The following is a 7,500-nucleotide window of genomic DNA, read 5'->3' as shown; positions in this document are numbered from 1 at the left end:
AAGGGATGGAGAGGAGGAGGGTAACACTAGATGTCTCATTGAAGGGATGGAGAGGAGGAGGGTAACACTAGATGTCTCATTGTAGGGATGGAGAGGAGGAGGGAGGATGGAGAGGAGGAGGGTAACTAGATGTCTCATTGTAGGGATGGAGAGGAGGATGGAGAGGAGGAGGGTAACACTAGATGCCTCATTGAAGGGATGGAGAGGAGGAGGGTAACACTAGATGTCTCATTTAAGGGATGGAGAGGAGGAGGGTAACACTAGATGTCTCATTGAAGGGATGGAGAGGAGGAGGGTAACACTAGATGTCTCATTGTAGGGATGGAGAGGAGGAGGGTAACACTAGATGTCTCATTTAGGGATGGAGAGGAGGAGGGTAACACTAGATGTCTCATTGTAGGGATGGAGAGGAGGAGGGTAACACTAGATGTCTCATTTAAGGGATGGAGAGGAGGAGGGTAACACTAGATGTCTCATTTAAGGGATGGAGAGGAGGAGGGTAACACTAGATGTCTCATTTAAGGGATGGAGAGGAGGAGGGTAACACTAGATGTCTCATTTAAGGGATGGAGAGGAGGAGGGTAACACTAGATGTCTCATTGAAGGGATGGAGAGGAGGAGGGTAACACTAGATGTCTCATTGAAGGGATGGAGAGGAGAAGGGTAACACTAGATGTCTCATTTAAGGGATGGAGGTGTCCAAGCATATCACGAAGCGGATTCATACATTACATCACATTTACATTATACACGCCTATTCCCTCGATACTCACTCCCTCTCTTACACACACACACACACACACACACACACACACACACACACACACACACACACACACACACACACACACACACACACACACACACACATTCACATTCACATTCATTCACTTTCACAAGCCAGAAGTGTTTGTCTCACTCTAAGGAAGACAGGTGATGACATAGCAATAATGAAGAGATGAGAGTGGAGAAATGGAGATGGAGAGAGACAGGATGGAGGGAGGGAGGGAGGAGTGATAGAGATCATGACAGATATGATGGAGGGATGGAAAGGGACTGATAGAGGTAGAGGAGGGAGGGAAATAGAAGAAGAGAGAGATCTTGACAGGGGTGTGATGGAGGGAGGGATGAAAAGAGGGGAAAAGGAGAGATAGAGAGGACTCTTGTGGTGAGGCTGTTCTTCAGACTGTGTGTGTGTGTGTGTGTGTGTGTGTGTGTGTGTGTGTGTGTGTGTGTGTGTGTGTGTAGGTTGCACCCAGTCATTCTGCTCCATAGCTCAGCACTACAGGAGATGGACAGGGAGGGACGGTGAAAGGTAGGGGGATGGAGGGATGGAGGGCAACAAGTCAGGAGTAGGGAGAAAGACAGGAAGGGAGGAAGGAAGGAATGGTGAAAGGATGGAAGGAAGGGAGAAATGTTAGCAGAAGAGACATTTCGTGTGTGTGTGTTAGTTGTACAGGACTGTGTGCGTGTGTGTGTGGGGGGGGAGGTGCTCCTCAGTCATTCTGCTCCACCTCTCAGCACTACAGGAGATAAACAGGGACACAGAAGGAGGGTGGTAAAGAGACTGAGAGAGAGGGAAGAAAGGCAGGAAGTAAAGGAGGACGGAGAGAGGGGATTTGAAAGGTAGTGGCAGGGATGGAGAGAGAGGGCTCAGCACTACAGGAGATAAACAGGGAGGGAGGGAGTGAGAGAGAGGGGGGGCAAGTGAAGAGAAGGGACAGGAAGAGAGGGAGAAAGGTTAGGAGAATCGAAGGAACAAAAGACAATAGACAGAGGGGAGAAATATGGAAATAGGAAATTGAGAGAGAAATACAGAAAGGGAGGGAGGGTGTATGAAAATTGTAGTTTTATTTAATTTGTTCTAGACCTCTCTCATTCTATCTCTCTCTCTCTCTATCTTTATACGTATATCTCTCTCTCTTTCTCTATATTTCTCTCTATCTCTCAATTCAATTAATTTCAAGGGGCTTTATTGACATGGGAAACGCATGTTAACATTGCCAAAGCAAGTGAGGTAGATAATATACAAAAGTGAAACAAACAATAAAAATGAACAGTAGTTCCAAAAGAATAAAGACATTACAAATGCCATATTATGTATATATACAGTGTTGTAACAATGTACAAATGGTTAAAGTACAAAATGGAAAGGGAAAAAAGCATAAATATTTGTTGTATTTACAATAGTGTTTGTTCTTCACTGGTTGACCTTTTCTTGTGGCAAAAGGTCACAAATCTTGCTGCTGTGATGGCACACTGTGGTATTTCACCCAGTAGATGTGAGAGTTCATCAAAATCGGGTTTGTTTTCAAATTCTTTGTGGATCTATGTAATCTGAGGGAAATATGTGTCTCTAATATGGTCATACATTTGGCAGGAGGTTAGGAAGTGTAGCTCAGTTTCCACCTCATTTTGTGGGCTGTGTGCTCCTAGCCTGGTCATTTTGGACGTTTTTCAAAAAATCGTTAGAAAACAACAGAGTCCCAATTCTCCCTCATTATACATGACAAATAGATCATCTAGGTTGATTCATGGCTTAACTTCTCTTGGGTAGGGGGCAGCATTCGGAATTTTGGATGAAAAGCATGCCCAAATTAAACAGCCTGCTACTCGGGCACAGAAAATATGATATGCATATAGATTTGGATAGAAAACACTCTAAAGTTTCCAAAACTGTTAAAATAGTGTCTGTGAGTATAACAGAACTGATTTGGCAGGCGGAAAACTGAGAAAAATCCATCCAGGAAATAGTTTTTTGTGTGGCTTTATAGTTTTCTATTCAATGCCATTACAATATCCATTGGCTTAGGACTCAAGTTGCAGTTCCTATGCCTTCCACTAGATGTCAACAGTCTTTAGAAATGGTTTCAGGCTTGTATTCTGATAAATGAGGAAGTAAGAGCAGTCTGAATGAGTGGACCCTACCGTGTCACAGAGCTTTTTCATGCGCAATCCCGAGAGAGTGCCTTTCTTGATACCGTTTATATTGACAACGTTATTGTCCGGTTTAAATATTATAGATCATTTAGGCTAAAAACAACCTGGGGATTGAATATAAACATTGTTTGACATGTTTCTATGAACTTTACGGATACAATTTGGATTTTTTGTCTGCCTGTTTTGACTGCGTTTGAGCCTGTGGAATACTAAAGAAAATGCGCAAACAAAACAGAGGTTTTTGGATATAAAGAGACTTTATTGAACAAAAGGAACATTTAATGAGTAAATTAATGTCTTCTGAGTGCCACCATATGAAGATCATCAAAGGTAAGGGATTAATTTTATCTCTATTTCTGACTTGTGTAACTCTTCTACTTGGCTGGTTACTGTTTGTAATGATTTGTCTGCTGGGCTATGTTCTCAAATAATTGTAAGGTATGCTTTCGCCGTAAAGCATCTTTTAAATCTGACACCGTGGTTGGATTCACAAGAAGTGAATCTTTAAACCTATGTAAAATATTTTGTTTTCTGAATTTTTATAATGAGTATTTCTGTATTTGAATTTGGCGCTCTGCAATCTCACTGGATGTTGGCCAGGTGGACTAGCGTCCCACATACCCTAGAGAGGTTAACATAGTGCTATGTATCATTTGGGCAGTATAAATTCCATTTGGACATGGTTCACTGACTTTTGGGTTTGGAAACTGACTTCCTTTGATCGTACATGGCAAATGGACATAACATCCGGATTTGGCACTTTCAATACTTTTATATTGCATTTGGACATTTCTTATGGCATTTGGCAATGGTTCACTGGTTTTTGACTTGGACTTTTGACTTCCTATGCAATCATATTGCAAATGGACAAAACTTATGCCTCATTGACAAGTAAAAAACACATGACAATAAAGTATGACAAAAGTATGTTCATACAGTTCTTATACATGTATAATTGACCCAAAATTTTGAAAGAATTTAGAAAAACGGTCCAGAAAGCACTTCTTTAAGGGGGTGCTAAGTTTTTGATTTTTCTTTCAAATTTAAAAAATTTGACCTTTGGGTCTTGACCTGATGTGCATTTGCAATATGAAAATTTACTGTGGAGCGCGCTCGCCATCTATTGGATATAGCCAATTGGAATTTATTGTCTGTATATTTGATCATTTCATTGAGGATACCATCAACACCACATGCCTTTTTGGGTTGGAGGGTTTTTATTCAAGGTAATTGGAGATTCCAATGGGTTCTGGTAGTTTTTAATAGTTGATTCTAAGATTTGTATTTGATCATGTATTTGTTTATGCTGTTTGTTCTTTGTTATAGAGCCAAAAAGATTGGAGAAGTGGTTTACCCATACATCTCCATCTTGGATAGATCATTTTTCGTGTTGTTGTTTGTTTAGTGTTTTCCAATTTTCCCAGAAGTGGTTAGTCTATGGATTGTTAAATTACATTGAGCTGATTTCCTTCTTTTTCCATAGTGTATTTCTGTATTGTTTTATTGTCATCTGCAGTTGCAGTCTCTCTCTCTCTGTCTCTGTCTCTGTCTCTGTCTCTCTCTCTCTCTCTCTCTCTCTCTTTCTCTCGCTCTCTCCCTCTCCCTCTGTCTGTCTCTCTCTCTCTCTCTCTCTATTTTTTTGCTCTTTATTTATTTCGCTCTCTCTTTCTCTATCTCTCTCTCTCTCTATATATATATATATATATATATATCTATTTCTCTCTCTCTCTCAATTTCAATTCAAAGGGCTTTATTGGCTTGAAAAAAACATGTTAACATTGCCAAAGCAAGTGGAATAGATAATAAACAAAAGTGAAATAAACAATACAAAAATGTACAGTAAATATTATACTCATATTATACCTCTCTCTCCTATATACTTGTCTTTCTCTCTATCTGTCCTTCCTCTCCTGGCCTGTCTTTCACTCAAAAACACTTCTCCAAACTGGCCTTCTCTACTTTTCTCAATTTTGTCTCTTGATCCCCTCACCCATCCTCTTTCTCTTATCTCTCTCTCCCTATCTTTCCCCCCCTCTATTTTGTGTCTTCCACTCCAAAAAATGTGAGCAATATCCAGTGAGTACAGTCTCAGGCTTTTAGCGCTCATCCTTGACATTTCTCACAATCCATTTTTCCTCTCTACTCTCTCTTTTTTAAAACTTGTATTATTATTCCTCCTTCTCTGTGAGAAAGAAGACAAGGACATTTTAGCCTGGCCTCTGAACACTGTAGTTTTCCAGGGCTGTGTCATAAATGACACCCTATTTCCTATATATAGTGCCCTAATGGGCCCTGGTCATAAGTAGTGCACTTTATAGGGAATAGGGGGCCACTTGAGACGCAAGCCAGGTCTGAAGTAGAGAGAAGTCGACACATGAATTTCAATGTGCCTCTGTTTCTATTAGCCAAATAACCATGCAGAGGAGACACACACCGCATACACAACACTCACACTCACACCCACTACCGGACCACTGCAGTAGTCTCGCCTGTGTCTAATCTGCTGTGTTATTTCCATTACCAGGCGATCAGTGGCTGTAATAACATCAGTGGCTGTAATGCAGGTCTAATAGACTGAGCTCCCTGATGACAAGAGACTGTCACACTCTCACAGACACACAATCAAATGGTGTATGTGTGTGTTTGTGTGTATGTTTGTGTTTGTGTGTTTGTGTTTGTGTGTGTGTATGTGTTTGTATGTGTGTATGTGTTTGTATGTGTGTGTGTGTTTTTGTGTGTTTGTGTTTATGTGTGTGTGTGTGTTTATGTGTGTGTGTGTTTATGTGTGTGTGTGTTTGTGTGTGTGTGTGTGTTTGTGTTTATGTGTGTGTGTGTGTGTGTGTGTTTATGTGTGTGTGTGTTTATGTGTGTGTGTGTGTGTGTGTGTTTATGTGTGTGTGTGTGTGTTTATGTGTGTGTGTTTATGTGTGTGTGTGTTTATGTGTGTGTGTGTTATGTGTGTGTGTGTTTATGTGTGTGTGTGTTTGTGTGTGTTTATGTGTGTATGTGTTTATGTGTGTGTGTGTGTGTTTATGTGTGTGTGTGTGTGCGTGTGTGCATGTGTTTATGTGTGTGTGTGTGTGTGTGCATGCGTGCGTGTGTGTGTGTAAAAGAGAGACGCTGAGTGTGTAATCAAAGACTCAGAGGGGAGTTTTCCCATTATCTTGCAGATCAGCCTCACAGTGAAACGTTCCCACAACCCCGACGCAATGTTACTCAGTCAGTAGTGGTAGTCGTTAGTGGATTTAAGCACAGAGCCTCGTCAACACCGACGCAACATTATCAAATCAAATCGAATCAAGCTTTATTTATACATATACAGACATGAAATGTAACTCGATGTACTTCACAGAAAGAAAATAATAATATATTTTTAAATATTTACTACACAACAAACATAAGAGGATAACAATGAGAACTGAATGACTTTAAAGCACCCTACGGAAAATGCAAAGCTATAAAGATGTGTTTTAAAATCTCTTTGAAATATGTCCACAGTTTGCCAGGCCTCTTGGTCCTAGGCTTTGGGGTAGTTAAAAGGCCAGATGACCTGAGGGACCTACTGGGTACATGACTTAAAAGCATGTCTGACATGTATTGGGGTGAACAATCGTGGATTGATTTAACCTCTAGCGACGAGCAATCCCGTATCCGGGAGCGTAATCATAGCCTCAAGCTCATTACCATAACGCAACGTTTCCTATTCATGAAAATCGCATATGAAATGAAATAATATATTGAAACACAAGCTTAGCCTTTTGTTAACAACACTGTCATCTCAGATTTTCAAAATATGCGTTACAGCCAATGCTAGACAAGCATTTGTGTAAGTTTATCATGGCATAATGCTATGCTAGCTCTGCTGGCAGCAGGCAACATTTTCACAAAAATAAGAAAAGCAACCAAATTAAATAATTTACCTTTGAAGAACTTTGGATGCTTTCACCCAGGAAACTCCCAGTTAGATAGCAAATGTTCCTTTTTTCCAAAAATATTATTTTTGTAGGCGAAATAGCTCCCGTTTGTTCATCATGCATGGCTGAGAAATCGACCGGAAAATGCTACCATTACAACGGCAAATTTTTTTCAAAATTAACTCCATAATATCGACAGAAACACGGCAAACATTGTTTAGGATCCATCCTCAAGGTGGTTTTAACATATGTATTCGATAATATATCCGTCGAGGCAGTTGGCTTCTCATAAGAAACGATTGAAAAAAGGTTTTCCATGCGACCACTCGCACATGGTCTCTTACAGCCATTCTCCAATGGAAATGCCTAAAAAGATGTCACAATGCTGTAGACACATTTGGGAAAATGTGGAAAACGTAAGCTGACTCCTAGCTCCTTCACAGCCATATAAGGAGTCATTGGCATGAGGCGGTTTCAAAAAATGCGGCACTTCCTGATTGGATTTTTATCTGGGTTTCGCCTGTAACATCAGTTCTGTGGCACTCACAGACAATATCTTTGCAGTTTTGGAAACGTCAGAGTGTTTTCTTTCCAAAGCTGTCAATTATATGCATAGTCGAGCGTCTTTTCGTGACAAAATATCGTG

This window comes from Oncorhynchus tshawytscha, linkage group LG10, assembly GCF_018296145.1.
Source record: "Oncorhynchus tshawytscha isolate Ot180627B linkage group LG10, Otsh_v2.0, whole genome shotgun sequence".
Taxonomy (NCBI): Eukaryota; Metazoa; Chordata; class Actinopteri; order Salmoniformes; family Salmonidae; genus Oncorhynchus; species Oncorhynchus tshawytscha.
Note: the sequence above shows the minus strand (reverse complement) of the source record.